Source organism: Meles meles, chromosome 1 (assembly GCF_922984935.1).
Source record: "Meles meles chromosome 1, mMelMel3.1 paternal haplotype, whole genome shotgun sequence".
Taxonomy (NCBI): Eukaryota; Metazoa; Chordata; class Mammalia; order Carnivora; family Mustelidae; genus Meles; species Meles meles.
In genome coordinates, this window is record NC_060066.1 from 110,901,984 (window position 1) to 110,919,797 (window position 17,814).

Below are 17,814 nucleotides of genomic sequence, written 5' to 3' on the forward strand. Positions count from 1 at the left end.
TATTTTCACTCCCTTGCTCAATTTTATTTTTTGAAAGCTTGCTATAATTTAGGCTCCTATTCCAGGCACTTGGGATACAGTGACAAATATAATCTTGCCCCTGGGGAATTTATATTGTGGTGGGGGAGGGACAGAAAATAATTAATAAACATAAAAGTATGATGAAGAGGGATCTATTTATGGAAAACACAGGATAGGGAAGAACTAATCAGGGATAGCAAGGAAACCATCTATCTTGGCCTGGACTCTGGGAAGAAAAAAGAATTTCCTCCTGTGAGTTCCCAAACACAGATTTGCCTTTAGAAAGGGCTTGAGTAGGGATGCCTGGGTGGCTCAGTGGGTTAAGAGGCTACCTTCGGATAAGGTCACGATCCCAGGACCCTGGGATCCAGTCCCACATTGAGTTCGTTGCTTGGCGGGGAACCTGCTTCTCCCTCTGGCTGTGCGCTTGTGCACACTCTCTCTCTTTCTCTGACAAATAAAATCTAAAAACAAACAAACAAAAAGAAGGGGCTTGGGTTGGGGGGCCTGGATGGCTTACTCGGTTAATCTCTGACTCTAGATTTTGGCTCAAGTCACGATCTTAGCGTTGTGAGATGGAGCCTCGTGTTGGGCTTGTGCTGGGCATGGAGCTTGCTTAAGATCCTCTCTCTTCCTCTCCTTCTGCCCCTCCCCGACTCAAAAAAAAAAGGTGGGGGGTGCTGGGGTTGTAACTGATGTGAATTGTCTGCATGATCTAGAAACACTAAGGCAAGTAACTAACACAAACTGACCCTGTTGTCAGTGCCTTTCTTTATCATTCTTGGGGGATGGCGGGGGCGGGGGCTGCCTCACAGAAACAAAGCAAACCCTCCACCCAGGCTGCTAAGAGTTCCTGCAGATAAAGCCCAAACTTGAGCTCACAATAAAAAAAAAAAAAAACCACAAACCCATCCAAACCATTAATGGTAGAGTTAGGATTCAGTGCAACATCTGTTTGATGCTGGAGCCCATGCTCATGACTCTTAGCCATACGGCCTTCCACACACACACCAGGGCTTACAGCACACACCTTCCTGGCTCAGCTATCTTAGATCCGTGGTGCTCAGCATCTAACAGATACACAGCCATCCACCTCTGCTTGAATACCCCTAGGGAGGAGAGCACATTCCTTCCTGGGTGGCTGGGGGCCTTTTCGTACAGGTGCCACAACGCCCAGACAGGCTCCTCAGTTCTTCTGCACCAAGTGATCCCGGGCAGAATAACTGACCAGGTGAGTTTCGACTTAATACTTATCTGTGAAATAGAGATATTGGCCTGAAGCATTGTGCCCTTTTAAACAGAATAATGGATGTAAAGGCTTACCAGGTACATAATAGATAATGCTGTTTGCTCTTCTCATTAATGTCTAGGTCTAAGCAATCAATAAGACCAATTCTGTTTTTGGGGCGCCTGGGTGGCTCAGTGGGTTAAAGCCTCTGCCTTCGGCTCAGGTCATGATCCCAGGGTCCTGGGGTCGAGCCCCACATTGGGATCTCTGCTCCGCGGGGAGCCTGCTTCCTCCTCTCTCTCTGCCTGCCTCTCTGCCTAGTTGTGATTTCTCTCTGTCAAATAAATAAAAAAAAAAAAAAGACCAATTCTGCTTTGTATTAATCAGATCAGATCCATTCATAGGCAGGAGAGCTTTTTTAAAAAAAATATTTTATTTATTTGACAGAGAGAAATCACAACTAGGCAGAGAGGCAGGCAGAGAGAGAGGAGGAAGCAAGCTCCCCGCAGAGCAAAGAGCCCGATGCGTGGCTCGACCCCAGGACCCTGGGATCATGACCTGAGCCGAAGGCAGAGGCTTTAACCCACTGAGCCATCCAGGTGCCCCAGGCAGGAGAGCTTTTAAAACTCAAGTTCTAGGGGGCCCCTGGGTGGCTCAGTCATTAACTTCTTGCCTTCCGCTTGGGTCATGATCTCAGGGTCCTGGGATCAAGCTCCACATCAGGCTCTCTGCTCAGTGTGAAGCCTGCTTCTCCCCTCTTCCACTCCCCTGCTTGTGTTCCCTCTCTCATTGTGTCTCTCTGTCAAATAAATAAATAAAAACTTCAAAAAATGTTAAAAAAGTAAATAAAATTCAACTTTTAGTGAGGTTAAACCTCATTCCGTTCAACATTCCACTGAGAAAGTCTTTAGTCACTTAAAAAAGATGCTTGTTTCTATTTGATTTTGAACCAACCCTTTCTCTGCATTTCTTCCTTTTTTAAAAAAAGATTTTATTTTATTATTTATTTATCTATTTAGAGTTCTAGCAGCGGGGAGGGGCAGAGGGAAGGGAGAGACAGAGAATTCAAGCAGACTCTGGGTGGAGCTCAATATGGGGCTTGATCCCAAGCCCTGAGATCAGGACCTGAGCCGAAATCAAGAGCCTGACGCTAAACGGACTGAGCCCCTCAGGCGCCCCATTTTCTCTGCATTTCTTTTTTTTTCTTTTTTAAGATTTTATTTATTTATTTGACAGAGAGAAATCACGAGAGAGGCAGGCAGAGAGAGAGGAAGGGCTCTTCGTTGAGCAGAGAGCCCGATGCAGGACTCGATCCCAGGACCCTGAGATCATGACCTGAGCCAAAGACAGCAGCTTAACCCACTGAGCCCCCCAGGCGCCCTTTCTCTGCATTTCAATGTCTTTTCTGTTTCCAGTCTCAAAGATTGTGACTATTTCCCCATCTGCGCTGGGATGGAGGGCCAGTCTGAGAAGTCTCCTGATGAGTATATACTCCACTGGGAGGGCTCTTTTCATTTTATTTCTGTCACCCAACTTCTTAAATTTTACAAGTGTCAAGAATAAATATTACTGATGTAGGCTTCTTAGCAATTAAGGTATCTTTTACATACAGTGATTCACCCTTTTACTTGTATAGATTGATGAAATTTGGTAATTTTAGACAATCGAATAGCCACCCCCACATTCAAGATAGAGAACAAGATCTAGAACAATTCCCTCACCTTAAAGTTCCCCCTCTAGACCCTTGATTTTAAGAGGCAAATTGGGGACACCTGGGGAGAAGCCATGAAGTCATGGCCTCCTCAGATCGCCTTAGGGAATAAGGGGCATTTATTTTATCCCAGAGAAAAGAAGGCTTATGGAGGATATAACAACCTTCAAATATCTGAAGGGCTGCTATGTAGAATAGAGTAGACCTAGAGTAACTCTGGAGGGAAATATTAGGATTTATGGACAGAAGCAAGAGACCTTTTGACTCAATATTTTTAAAAAAAATCTAAAAACAATATAATTACAATTATTTACAGATGATGAAGTTTAAGTGAGACTCCGAGTCAGAAATAAATTACTCTAGGGGCACCTGGGTGGCTCAGTGGGTTAAAGCCTCTGCTTTCAGCTCAGGTCATGGTCCCAGGGTCCTGGAATTGAGCCCCGCATTGAGCTCTCTGCTCAGCAAGGAGCCTGCTTCCTCCTCTCTTTCTGCCTGCCTCTCTGCCTATTTGTGATCTCTGTCAAATAAATAAATAAAATCTTAAAAAAAAAAAAGAAAAGAAAAATTACTCTAGAGAGTAAAGCCCCGGGAAATGGCAGAGTCAGCACTTGAACACAGGTATTCTAATCTTCAGTCAAGATTTTTCCCTTCTCCTTTGCCATTTAGGAAGAGACACAGGAGGCCCTGGGGGCAGGGCAATCCAGATGGACAAGATCTGAGTTGAGTTAGCTGCTCAGATGTTTGTCATTTTTGACCATTTACCCTCTGGCTTGGGCCAAGCCTTTCTCGGGAAAACCTAAGGCCCCTCCAAGGTCAGTAGCCCTTCAAGCATGGGTGGAGGAGGAGGGCTCCCATCCACAGACTGGGGTTAGCTTCGCCTTACTGCCTGGAGCACTTTCTCGCCCTGATTTGCAGTGTGGGCTGCGGATCCAAGTCAGTCAGGAGCCTGGCTCTGGGTCTGCCTGTGTGGGTGCTGCTGGTAGGACTGAGCTGCTGCTCTGAGCGCCTGGGGCCCCTCTCCACTGCCCAGGTGGTCCTCAGCCTTCCACCTTCCCCCATTGGGCTTGCCCGAGACAAGCCTGAGAGGGAAGTGGGTGGAAGGGGAAGGCAATTTTCAAGAGGCTGGAGAATAGAGACAGAGCATCCTCAGGTGAGAAAAGGGAGGGAGGAGAGAGCGGGTAAGAGGAGGGGAGTCTGGGAAATAAGAGCAAGGGTTTTGAGTGTAGGTAAAAATTCCCAGGGGACGGAGCAGGGCGCCTGAGGGGCTTTGCTCCATTTACTGTGGCTTGTCTGCATCAGGCCTTCTATTACGTAGGGGGTCACAGAGATTTCTGCTCCCCAGGGAGCCCTCCATGATCGAGGGTGCTCTGGTGGTGAACCGCAGTGCCCCCACAACCCTGGGATGGGGCACGGTGGAGGGTCCTAATTCACTGAGTGTTGCTTGGTGTGACCAAGGCATTTGCCAAGGGAGAGAAATGAGGAAGGCAGAGGAGCCTCCTCCCCCAATGCCCCTTCTCTTCTCCCTGCTCCCCCTTCTTTGGGAGGGGCAGGCGAGCAGCAGCGTCCCCTCAGGGCTTAGGTGGGCCGTGGCACTGGGCTTGCTGTGGGTTGTCTCAGGTTTGAGCTACTCAGGGCCCACCAGCTGGCAGGAAGCAGGACAGAGGTCACTTGAACTCAGACCACAGGTCTCTGTTAAATACATCAGCTTTTAAATCAATCTTTGTTCAAAGTCCAGTGAGTTCCAAGACTAGAGCTCACCAGCAGAGAGAGAATTCCCTGGTGAACGGACCAGCTTTTCTTCTTTCCAGATTCAGGTAAGAGCCGACTCTGGTCTCCCTGACTGAGGGCACCAGCTGCCTGGGCTTGAACCGCCTTCTTTCTTTCCTTTCTCCTTTTCCAAGCAGTGGCTGGCTATCCAGGGCAGAAGGGAGGCCTGCGGGGAAGGGGCCAGGGGCCTTTTGTGGTGGGGGTAGGAGGGAATAGTTCACACTCTGAGGTTCTCTCTGCTCGTGATGCCTGACCCTCACAGGTTAGGGTCTGTTTCACAAAGGAATTGGTAAACTGATCCTCAGAAAAAGCTTTCCCACGGTTGCCTAGGGGGTTGGCGTGCAGCCCAAAGGGAGCGTGACAACAGACCTCACAGGTCACCAGGAGGTCCTTGGACCTCCCCACTAGGCAAGGGCTTTATGCATTGGAGATTTTCTTCTGGAAGCCTCCCTTCAAGAGTAAAACCTAACTTAACTTTCCCACCCAATAATAAAAACAGGCATCTCCTCTTTTCATCACATAACAACACTAAGAAATGAGAAAAAAGCAGTGAGTTTCTAGGCTGGCTGAGTTTTCAAGCAACCTCCCCAGGCTCTACCCGTTGAAGTTTATAATTCTTTGGGTCTTGTGTGGGTCTGAAAATATTTGTTTCTTTAACATTCCAGATGATTCTGGTGTGCAGCCAGGTTTGGGAACCACTGGTGTCTTCCTAAGAGGAACTAAGGAACTTAAAGGTGACTTCATATAAGGGTTTTCCAGCCGAGGAGACCCTTGGTCTGGGCTGGTTCCTTCCTCCTCAGCTGTCCCTGCAGCATTGTTCGATGTGCTTGCTCTCAGTCCTATATCCAGAAGTCATAGGAGTGCGGGTGTCTAGTCACCTGTAGTCACATGTTCTTTCCTGCAGCAAATAACTCAGGGACTTTGAGTTTGTGTGTTATGACTAAGTAAATTGTTCTTATCTTTGACTCTTTTGTTTGGTCTTTGCACCATAAACTATGAAGTAGCTAGTAATGATGTCTTGTGTTTGTAGACAGCTGCTTCTCCTCGATGAGAAAGGACACGGGACTAGGGCACAAAGAGCACCAGTTTGGTTGGTGTTGGGAGCTGTTTTTGGTTGGTGGTGACAGTCCGTTAGACAAGACAGCTGGGGCTTCAGTTTCACCATCTATCAGTGACGGCCTCGCTTTCCCCAGGGCTGTACTGAATATAAAATTATAAATGAGACATGTTTGAGGGGATTAAAAGCATAAACGTAAGGTGTGTACATTTCCAGTGTGTGTACCAAAGGCTCTGTGGGAGGAAACAGGCTTGTGGTGAGGGAAGGCACCTCGTCCTGGTGTTTTCATCTCAACAAGTCGCTCTGGACTCCCCTATAAATCAGGAGTTGGGACTAGATCACGGCCAATGTCCTCTTCAGCCCACCAAGTCAAGGTGGAGCCCTAAGTATGAGGACTTCATTATCCTGCAGCTCAGAAGGCTGGCTCCTTCCCATCGTCTGGGTTTGAATCGAAATGCTACCTTCCCAGGAAGGGCTTTCCAAGCCAGCCTCCCCCTCAGTCCCACCACCACATCTCCTCGTTCATAGCCTTTGTCACCAGAGGTCCTCTTGTTTACTTTCTACTGGTCACCCTTGCCAGATGTCAGCCTTCAGGAGAGCTGAGGTCTCGTCTTCTGTGTTACTGCTCTAATCCCAGCTCTTAGGAAGGCACCTGGCATAGAGTAGATGCTTAGCTATTCAGCTAAATGGGCTGCAAGAATGGAATCAGGGTGTTTTGAGAAACCGCTCTCAAGGAGAGGATGCTTAAGCACTCTGATACTCTCGGGGCATCAGAGGGCCTGGCTTTGATCATGTAGGGATGCACATCTCTGGCCACAGCCTGGTTAAATGATTTTCATATTTGTTGCATATGAGCATAGCAAGTTCAACTTAGATAGGTTTCCTCAAGATCGCAGCAACTCCTCTCCTTGGCATTTCATGAGGGGCTGCCTCACGATTTCTTACTCTCGTTGGCTAAGTGATGAAGAGTGTGGATGCTGGAAAGCTGCATTGCAAGCAGACATATTCTTCTTTTCTGAGACTCTGTGTCCTCCTCTGTCAGACAGGCACAACCACCTCGTTGTGGTATCTGGAGGATTACATGGGAGAACGTAACTTGGAGGGCCTCACACACTGTCTGTGCTACTGTTATGATGATTTTTTTTTTTAAAGATTTTATTTATTTGACACAGAGATCACAAGCAGGCAGAGAGACAGGCAGAGAGAGAGGGAAGCAGGCTCCCCGCTGAGCAGAGAGCCCGATGTGGGGCTCGATCCCAGGACCCTGAGATCATGACCTGAGCTGAAGGCAGAGGCTTAACCCACTGAGCCACCCAGGCGCCCCATGATGATTTTTTTTTTAAAGATTTATTTATTCACTTGAGAGAGAGCACAAGTGGCAGGGGGCTGGGGCAGTGGCAGGGGCAGGGGGAGAGGGAGAAGCAGACTCCCTGTTGAGCGGGGATCCTGACCTGGGGCTCCATCCCAGGACCTAGAGATCATGACCTGAGCTGAAGGCAAATGCTTAACCATCTGAGTCAGCCAGGTGCCCCTGTTTGATGGTCTTCAGGCAGCTCTGTGATGGGCATAGCCCCAGAGAAGGAAGGAGCCCAGGTAGCGGCAAGGAGTTTTGATAAATAGGAACAGTAGCCTCTAGGCAGCTTGAGGGTAGCTCTGCCAGGGTTTGCTCTTGGTCTGAGGCCGCCTCCAGCTTCTGAGGCTTTAAACCTCATGCAACACGAACACTGGAGATCTGTAAGACTGAGCCTAACATGCTTCCCAAGGCTCACCTAAACTGCTTCTTCCTTTCAACATACACATCTTCTCCTGGCTTTCTGGACCGTTCATACCCGTGCTCTTCCTTTTACCTGGGCTGCCTTCCTCTTTCCTGTCTAACTACTTGTGTCCCCTAACACAGCAGATACCTCAGGGGTGGGAGGCTGGGGAGATGGTGAAAGGAGCCCAGACTCAAGTGGGTTTGAATCTAGGCTCTGTGGCTTATCCAAATAGCCATGGGAAACCAACTTAACTGTTCAGTCTTTTTTTTTTTAATTTATTTTTTACTTGTGGCATGGACCATTAGGATTTCTTTTTTTCTTTCTTTTTTCTTTTTTCCCCTTTTCTCACATTTATTTATTTATTTATTTAATTTCTTTTCAGTGTGGATCATTAGGATTAAATATAAACCATAATAGTTACCTAGGCTGGTGCTTGGTGCTCAGTAGGACCTCAATAAACACGTTTAACAATAACAAGACATTTTCTTTTAGATATTACTGTACCCATGCCATTTTTGGGTAATTGTGTTTCTAACTTTCCCCACTGCACTCCTGGGCTCTGTGAGGGCAGGACAGTGTCTAATTTGATTAGGGCCTTGGGATCTGCCTGCCCCATGGTATGAACCAAATATACCTTGTCGACTGTATAAATGATACTTAAAATTCAGACAATAGTGATGCCCTCAGACTGTGGTGCTCAGGACAGGATTTGTGTTTAACTTAAAATTGACCTGAGCCTTAAAAACGGGTAGATTTTAGATTCATTCACTTGGAAAGAATGTTTACTTAAGAGATACTATGTATAACTAATCAGAGTGGGGAAGGTACTCCAGGCATGAGCAAAGGGCAGGCTGGGTGTGGGTGGCCATGCGCAGGCCAGCAGGGTGTCTGCTGAGGCGCCTAGAGGAATGAGGTAGGGTGGGATTATGCCCGAGCAAGGAGTCTGGATTCTGCTTCTTGAATGATTCTTTTGTTTTTATTTATTTTTATTCTTCTTCTTCTTTTTTTTTTTTTAGAGAGCAAGAGAGCAGGGAAGGGGTAGAAGGAGAGAGAGAATCTTAAGCGGAGCATGGAGCCTGACACGGGGTTAGATCTCACAACTCTGAGATCATAACCAGAGCCAAAATCAAGAGTCAGATGGTTAACTGACTGAGCCACCCCAGGTGCCCCTTAAATGATTCTTTTAGAACCTGATAGAATGATGGAAAGATCTCAAGGCAGTAGGTGGAAGAGCCTGGGGGCAGGAGGACTCTGGAACACATGAAAACAATGAGGGGGTAGAAATTCAATGTCAAGAGGTCTTGTAGAACAAGGTGCAAGTTTGAGGGATAGCCGCTGTTCCAGCCAACCCTCAGGGTGATTTGGCTATTCTCAGGTTTTACCAGCTTTACCAGTGGCAAAAGTTATCCTCTGTGAGGGCGTCTTTGTTCCCACATAATGTTGACTCTGTCCTTCTCCCAGCTTGCAGAACGCTTAGGTAAGCAAGTCAAGTGTGAAAGACCTTGACCTCCAGCCCAGAGTCCTGCCATGTAGGACAAAGTGTCATTCATGATACCTGGTGGCTGGGGGTAGTATTTGGTACCAGCTGGCCACATGAACTTTGAGATAAGCAGATTCATTCCTTATCATAAATGAGGAGTAAGAATTAACTCCCTGGGCCTGGAGTCACTCTTTTCCACATAATGCTCAGTGGAATGCATTTCATTAATTTCCCACATTTGAAATCTCTTGCTGGCTAAGACCAAATGGTAACTGTGACAATGGGAAAGTAAAGTTAGCAAATACATATTTTAGGGTCCCGCTTATCCTTCTGTTTTTGACACTAATTCTTTAAAATGAAGATACTTGAGTGTTTGAACTTCCACAGGTCTTGTTTTTCCAAGGAAGAATCCAGGTGGTCCCAAGTGAATTATCTGCAGTGAAGACCTAGAACCTGCTCCGGGTTAAATGTTTTTGAAGAAAGATGAAATCTTTATCTCTTCCTTGCTGGGGACATCTGTCAGTCCCAGCTGGGACACGATAGGATTCCTCTTATGCCGTTGGAAGAAACTGCATGGCTGAGGCTCTGAGGCTGCCCTTGAAGGAAGGCAGATGTGCAAGGGTAGGAGGAGGCCTTGGTCAGGGCCAATGGCTGTCGGGAATTCTTGGCCTGTCCCCGTGCTGACTTACTATCTCATAGTCTCCACCAATGGCGTTTTTCTGATAGAACTCTAGTGTTTTGTCTGTCTCACTCATGACACAGATGCACACCAGGGAGGGAGAGACAGTGTTCTCCATGAGGACACAATGCGCCCAGATGCCTGGCCAAGCTTCCTGGGAATGTTGCCTTCTCGCTGAAGTTCCAAGGATTTTATAGACCAGCAAGGAGTTCAGTGCAAAGCGAATACCATTTGGGTTGAATGTCACCCTGGGCTCCCACCCTCTCTTCCCCTCATGCCTTGATGAAACAGAAGTGATTTCTCCGTGGTACATCCTAGTCCTACAAACAGCCATCCACAGTCACAATTACTAGGGTTAAACATTATTCACCTGCCGTGTGGCTCAGTGACTGCTGCGTGGTTTTCCACGGCTCTGGTGTTGGTTACATAAGTGCCTTTTGAGGAGACACTGTTTTCTTTGTGGTCTGGTACTCCCTGCACCACTGGTTCCCAAGTATTAGACAAGATAGCACTGGATCCATCGTGACTAGCGGCTATAGGCACCGTGTTTGTAGACCAATCCTGCTGCATCCTAGCCAGAAGAGCCCACCCCTTCCTTCCTGGTGAAGTCCTTGCACCAGGCTGTGGGTCACAGCGGACAGCGCTCTTCTGTTTTTCTGCTTCCAAACAGAATTCGTTTCTCCCATGCCCTTTCTTGAATCTTTTGGAAATTCAGGGATGTGGCCTGGCGGGTGAGCCTGCTCACTAGTTACTGCTTGGCTGCCATGGTCCCTACCTGGAGTAGCTTTCCGGGTACAAGGTCCCGCTCCCCTCACGCACCTTCTCCACCCTTGTCTGTTCCTTGGTGCCTGTGCTGGTTACCTCATGTGCACACCTGTTAGAGCTCGTCTGCTTCCGGTGGCGCACCCCACCCCCCCGGTCTGGAAGTTTTGTAAAGCTCCCCAGAAACTTATGCATTTTTGATATATGGTATTTGGTTCTATTTTTGTAATTCTCTGGCTTTCAGACTTACATGCTCCTTCTGGGGTCGGTCGGAGAAATTGGAGTTCGTTACATGAGTTTTAGTTCCTGAGGAACAAAAATCGTCAGTCGTGTCTTTCTGATGGTTAATGCTAACTTTAAAGAGCGGGGCTGTGGAGAACCCTGGTGATCAAGGGGCCTGCTTAGCCCCAGCCCAGCCCTTCTTGTCTGCTTTAGAGAGAAAACCGGGAATACTGCTCAAGTGTTCTCACAGAAAAAGGGATTGGGGCTCCCACCAGAGGGCCAGGAAGACAATGTGCATGCTTGCCTTCTATGTCCCAGATACTGTGCTCAGATGCTTTACCTGGTCGATCTTAGGTCCTCTTCACTGTGTCTATATGCATTTCCTATTCCAGGTGTGCCTCTGTCTTCAGCTCAAAATTAAAGAAGTCACCCATGTTTTCACAGCTAGAAAGTGGTGATGCTGGGGTTAAAAACTGGGTTATCCCCAAAACTCTAGTTCTTAATAATGTCCTTTACTGAGACTTGAATGATATGGGAAGACAGAAATAAAAATACCAATTCCCTTCACATCAGCTATATACCTAGACATTTCTTTTAGACTTTTCATGACTAGAAATTACTCTGTTTTATAGATCTTTTAAGATGACCTTTCCTCTGTTGACCCCTTAATTTTTGAAACTACTCCTTCCATTCCTTCCTTCTCCCCATTTGTCCTGCTCAGCCAGTGCCTGACACTCTTCATCTCTCCAGCCCTACCCTCTGACTTCTCTTACCTGCCAACTCATGTTGGTCTAACATTCTAGCTCTATGCTCATTGTAAGTATAGAAATCCTTATCTCCAAGCTTTCTGTTTTTTAAACATGTCTAACCCCAACTTATGGTAAAAGTTACCACTTTCTCCTTCTATTCGTGGACCCTGTGGTGAGAAAAAGCCATGAGAAGCCATCCTTATTGGTCTACTGTCAATTAATGAGATTGGCCGATCTATCTAATAGGGAAACATTAACCTAAGTTGTTTCTTAGAAAATTGTATTCAATTTGTTGACTCATTGTAGCAAAGCAATGCTGTAGATGTTGGAAATCCTTTTTGGCCAGTGGTTATATACTGCCAGCCCAGGGGCTCAATTCTGTTGGGTTTACATGGAGTTTCTTAAAAATTTGAAATAGCTGTCAGCTTTTTACAGTGGGGAAAATTTGCATAAATCTGGATTTCCAGATTCTCTTGAGAAATGGGCAGATCCAGAATTCCTGGTTCCTGTCCCCTCCCAGCAGCTGTCTCAAAGTGCTAAATGGCAGCAAACCCACAGGCCTCTCCTGACCCTAACGATTTACCAGTTTGAGCCCACTGGACATTTAGGTCCATATCCTCAGAATTCCTGATTTGTCTTAGTTACTCTGCAGGAGAGATTGGAGCCAAGGTAAGTGACCTTCTTTTCTTCTTCATCTCATTTTTTTTTAAAGGTTTTATTGATTTGACACAGAGAGAGATCACAAGAGGGCAGAGAGGCGGGCAGAGAGAGAGCGGGGAAGCAGGCTCCCTGCTGAGCAGAGAGCCCCATGTGGGGTTTGATCCCAGGACCCTGAGATCATGATCTGAACTGAAGGCAGAGGCTTAACCCACTGAGCCATCCAGGCGCCCCTCTTTTTTTTTTTTTTAACTTTGGCCCTTGTGGAAATATTCTATCCCATCGAGGTAAAACCCATTTTCTGTGCTCCCTGTATCCTTCCTTGATACACCAACACACTGCTCATTTTTTTCACAGAATAAAACCACCAGCCCTGCATTTCCCCTCAAGCTGCTATCCCTGTTCTGTCCATCATCCGTTTCGAGATGTGTCTATATCTGTTGCCTCTGTTATTGTTCACTAGCTTCTCAGGCCCTTCTCCATCCTGGACTCCTGTGTTCTAAGCTTAGTGACATGTTCTGTTTTCATTCTCTTTACCTCTTAACGTCATTTTGCATTGTCAGTTACAATCTTGAAATGCTTTTCATTTTGACTGCACTGTAAAATCTCAGCCTTCTGCTTATTCCTTCTCTGCTTCCTCTTGTGATTGCCTGGATATAGGATTACCCCAGGCCTTATCCTAGGTACCTCGTCCTCCATGTTCCCACTCGGAGGCTTTCCTTAACTCTGTGGTGCATGCCCAGTCCATTGTCCTGAGCTCCAGGCCCATACTCCCATCACTCTTCTGTTAGTCACCAGGGCATGGGCTTCTCTGACACCTTCCCTTGGCAACATCCGACCCAAGTGGAAGACTCATTAGTCTCCCCGCTGCTATAATCAGAGTACCACAGACTGGGCAGTGGAATGTGTGTGTGCTTAAGCAGCAGAGATTTAGTTTTTCACAGTTCTAGAGGATGGAAATACAAGATTAAGATGTTGGCAGGGCTGGTTTCTTCTGAGACCTCTTTCCTTGGCTTGCGGATGGCCACCTTCTGTGGGCTCATATGGCCTTTCTCTGGGTGCTGCACTTCTCTTGTGTCTCTTCATCATCTCACAAGGATTACTGGATTATTCCCCACCCTGTGATCTTATTTAACCTTCCTTATATCTTTGTAAAGCCCAACCTCCAAATACAGTCACCTCGAGGGTTAAGACTTCAACATCCGAATTCTGGGAGGGACACTTCAGTCCACACAGAAAGGGAGTCTAGGGCTTAACGGAGGAGAGCTCTCAGAGTTGGGTAGCAGGAAAAACTGAGCTAAGGTCATAAATCCAAGTAACACATGGCCTTTATGGAGCAGCAGACGGAATGGGAAGATGACTGCAGAATTCGAGTATCCTCGTAGCTCAGAACAGAGAGAAGCCAAAACACAGCCATGGTCTGTGGCCTCAGCGGCGGCCTCAGAAGGCTGTACTGTACGTGTGCCGCTTGGTGCAGCCGAGGCACCTTCCTGGTGATGTGGGACGGCCGGCAAGTTGCATGGAAGTAAGGTCTGCAGAGGCTGGGGAGAGGAACAGGGACCCCCTCCCACACACACACACCACTGGGGACTGAGGCCCTGTTGTACCTCCTGTTCACTGGTCACAGTGAGTGTAAATAAGTATTTTGGACATCTGTGTTACGGAAACCTCCCTGTCTGTGGCCACCTCTGCATGGAGAAATCGGAGGGAACGGGATTGAAGAACTGATATACTCTGTCCTCGCTGTAGTTCCTCCACCACTGTCCCCTCCGCTCTGTTCTCACAGCTGCCCTCCTAGGGCAGGGCCTTACTGGATAAGCCTCACTGTGAGGAGGATTAGGCAACAGCCTCTCACCTGGCCTCCCCACAGGGCATCTTTGCTTCATCCCACCTGCGATTCTTGGAGCCCAGCTCTGGTCCTGTCATCCGTCTGCTGATACGCCTTGAGCTCCTTGGGCTGACATTGGAGGCCCTTACAGGCTAATGTGTCACCATGATGGAAGGACACATTGGCTGCTGTCCCTCAGTCATGTTGAGTTCTTAACTCTTCCTTGACCGCACCCCAGCATGTTTCCACTTCCACAATGAAGGTTTACATTATTCTCTGTTTAGAATGTTCTCTTCCTACTTTCAAATCTGCTGAAATTCTACCTATCTGTTGTCAAGGTCTACATCAAGTCCTACCTAATCCATGGAGCTTTCCTGAGCTTGTGTCACGTTGTAGGTCGTATGGCATTTATACTCTGTTCATGGTGATAGCTATTTTTGTATTAAAACTTTTCCTTCACTCCTATTCAACTACAAAGTCTCTTGAGAATAGAGGTGTTTTTTTTTAAACTTTATCCCATCAACCACTGAAGAGTGTTTTGCATTTAAGTGTGAGGCAAACATTCGTGGCATGGACTAATGAAATCAGGTTTAGAGTCCTAGGTCTTCTTGATGTTCAGGAGAAAGTTGAAGGACCTTTGTTCATGATCCTAAATAGACTTCATCCACTCCCATATGCTAACTGAAGAAAATAAGGGGGAGGGATGGGGAAGAGGTTGATAGGGAGCAAGAAACTGTGAGGTAGAGCTGGCAAGCATCACCCCTCCCCAGGGCCTCACAGGATGACTGGTAGAATCACAAGATGACTGGTGGGGCCTCAGACAAGGATGGAACTTGAGACTCTACCTACAGGGTGATGGGGGAGGAGACATGGCCTCTGCGATGGTTAGATTTAGGGGTTGGGGAGTGGGCCCACACACTTAATTCATAGAATAAAGAGCACATGGGAGCTGTTCAAGGTTGGTTTCATCTGTTTTATTCTTTTTTTTTTTTAATAAACATTTTATTTATTTGACAGGGGGAGCAGCAGGCAGAGGGAGAAGCAGACTCCTTGCTATGCAAGGAGCCTGATGTGGGACTAGATCCCAGGACTCTGGGATCATGACCTGACCTGAAGGCAGGCACTTAACCGACTAAGCTTCCCAGGTGCCCCCCTCTGCTTGATTCTGTTTGGCTCAGAACTGGGACTTGGGGAGGGAGGCATGAGGCCCAGACTAAGGTCGTCACACACTCCTATACTGTTGGCCAGGACATTGGCCATGGTCAGAGCTGGATCCCATGGACCACATAGGGTGGCAATGGCCTCCCCTAACCAAGCTGCCCAATTGGTTTTTCATGTTGACTAGAGGTGAGCTTAAGGTGGCTGTTAATAGTTCACCCAACCTTGACATTCTCTCTGACCCATGAGGGTGTTATGCCAAGACTGAGGAGAGAAAACAGGAGTTAGGAGCAGCAAGGGATGGTTTTAAGCACTAGTTTCTTAAGCTAGTTGGGTGGGGGTGGTTCTCAAAATGTGCATGTTCAGGTTCAAGCCGGGAGATTGAATCAGTAGATCTGAGATGAGGTTTAAGCATCTACTTTTATAAATCTCTATAGGTGATTCTGGGGGCCAGTGGGGGTTGGAAAATCAAATCTGTAAGGTGATGGGAGGGTTCGGTGAGGTTCTGTACCATGCCTGACATGTAGTGAGTTTTCAAATGGCAGTGAGATTTATTATTGCTGGCCTCACCTGAAGGTCTATGAATTTATACTGTTTGAGCTAAATATATCTGTTCCCTCTTATGAAACCAGATGGTGTCTTTGAGCATGAGTGGACGACCCCCAGGTCTGAGATGAATGAAGATCCTATAATTCTTGCCTTAATTTTCTAGGAGCTGTCCTTTCTTTTCCTTCCTCAGAATTTGATCTCACCTGACTTGTGTTTTATGTGATCTTTGGCAACCTCAGGATTCCTTTACCAAATAATACCTGGAAGCTCCCAGGTGTTAGATAAACTGTGTTGGAGTAGGGCAACGTTTCAGAGACTGTTGTATTGGGAAATGCTTTGTGTTCTTATCAGGCTCCCACTGACCTTCAGACTCTCAAATACGTGTAGATCATGGGTTTTTGATGAGCTAAGTGGCTTTAAAATCCCTTCCCTCCCTCCCCTGTTTCCTACACTGGGTAGGCTTGTGAGCATTCTTGCCCATGATAGTTTTTTTTTTTTTTTTTCTTAAAGTAGGCTCCACGCCCACTGTGGAGCCCAACAAAGGGCTTGAACTCATGACCCTGAGATCAAGACCTGAGCTGGGATCAAGAATCAGACCCTCAAAGGACTGATCCACCCCAGGTGCCCCTTTATGATAGTTTTTAATTAGAAATTTCGATTGTAGCTATTGTTAGAACAGAATGTTCTGTTTTTTTAATTTTTATTTTTTCTTGAAGTATAGTTGACACAGTGTTACATTAGTTTCAGGGGTACAAATAGTGAGCAGACAACTTTGCTATGATATGCTCAAGTGTAGCTGCCGTCTGTCCCCCTACAGTGCTATTCCAACACCACTGACTGTATTCTCTGGGCTGCACCTTTCATCCCCATGATGGCAAGCCTGTCTCTCCCACTCCCCTTCACCTCTTTTGCCCACCCCCCACCCCTTTCCCCCGGCAACTGTCTGTCTGTTCTCTGCATTTATGGGCCTGTTTCTGCTTTGTTTGTTCCTTTTTTAGATTTCACATATAACTGAAATCCTACCCCATTTGTCTTTCTCTGATTTATTTTATTTAGCACAATACCCTCTAGGTCTATTCATGTTGTTGCTAATGGCAAGATCTCATTCTTTTTTATAGCTGAGTTGATATATATATTATATATTTATTTATTCTTGTTACTGGTCATTCTGACAAGTGTAATATGATAACTCTTGTGGTTCTGATTTGCATTTCCCTGATGGTTAGTGATTTGAGCAGCTTTCCATGTGTCCCTTTGCTCATCTGAATATCTTCTTTCTTTTTTTTTTTTTTTAAGATTTTATTCATTTATTTGGCAAAGAGAGAGACAGTGAGAGAACACAAGCCAGGGAAGAGAGAGAAGCAGGCTTTCCTCAGAGCAAGGAGCCTGATACGGGGCTCAATCCCAGGACCCCTGAATCACAACCCGAACCGAAGGCAGACACTTAACAACTGAGCCACCCAGGTGCCGCCTGAATGTCTTCTTTGGGAAAAGGTTTATTGAGGTCCTCTGCCTGTTTTTAACAATTAGATTATGATTATGATTATTTTGGTAGAACAGAGAACTTTTTGATGTGCAAAGTGACAGGGCAGGCACACTTCACTGTAAGTCCCACTGGCACGGGGATCAGTTGAATGGAGTCTCACTGTGGTCCTGGCTAGCCCTGCTGAGGGAAGTCCTGTAGCTTCCAGCCCCAAACAGGCGAATGGAGGGCAAAATGAGATGACTTCTTAGCCTTGGCCCACTAAGCCGAACTCTCCTGGCTTTTGGGTCTTGTTTACGTAGATCACGCTCCCCTCAGGAACACCTCCTGGCTTAGACTTCTGTTCTGTTGGGGGGGGGGGGGTGTTGACTCGGGGTCAGAGATAGGCCCATGTTGATGGCTGCCTGGGAGCTGAGACGCATTGGCCTGCCTTGGGCTCAGAAGAGTCCCTAGTTTCCACCAGCTATTTCTTTCCTATGGAAAACAGCTCAGTAGCTTCAGTTCTTTCTTCTCTGGCCACCTCCCGAGGTCCTGCTTGCCCTCCTCTGTTGTCATTGTCCCACCTGCCCAATTTGTAAAGTACGCTGAACTTCCCTTCTTGACTATGGTCGTATTGCTCTCTTTTCTGGTAGCAATAATCTAATTCTTTTGGAAGAAGGGATGGGTCTAAAGGTATGATTAATAATTAAGAATGATTAAAAAGAAC

At 46.8% G+C, this 17,814-nt stretch overlaps 1 protein-coding gene across 3 annotated transcripts in view; it reads left to right on the forward strand.

The window, feature by feature from the left end:
- The first annotated feature begins 4,618 nt into the window (after positions 1–4,618).
- PDZK1 (PDZ domain containing 1) overlaps positions 4,619–17,814 on the forward strand; it is a 37,025-nt gene continuing 23,829 nt past the window's right edge. The window contains exon 1 of one of the 3 annotated variants that reach the window (XM_045997439.1): positions 4,619–4,774. The gene's annotated coding sequence lies outside the window, so the exon portion shown is untranslated. The remainder of the gene's footprint in view (positions 4,775–17,814) is intronic. The other 2 variants (XM_045997380.1, XM_045997409.1) reach the window with 2 other exon arrangements.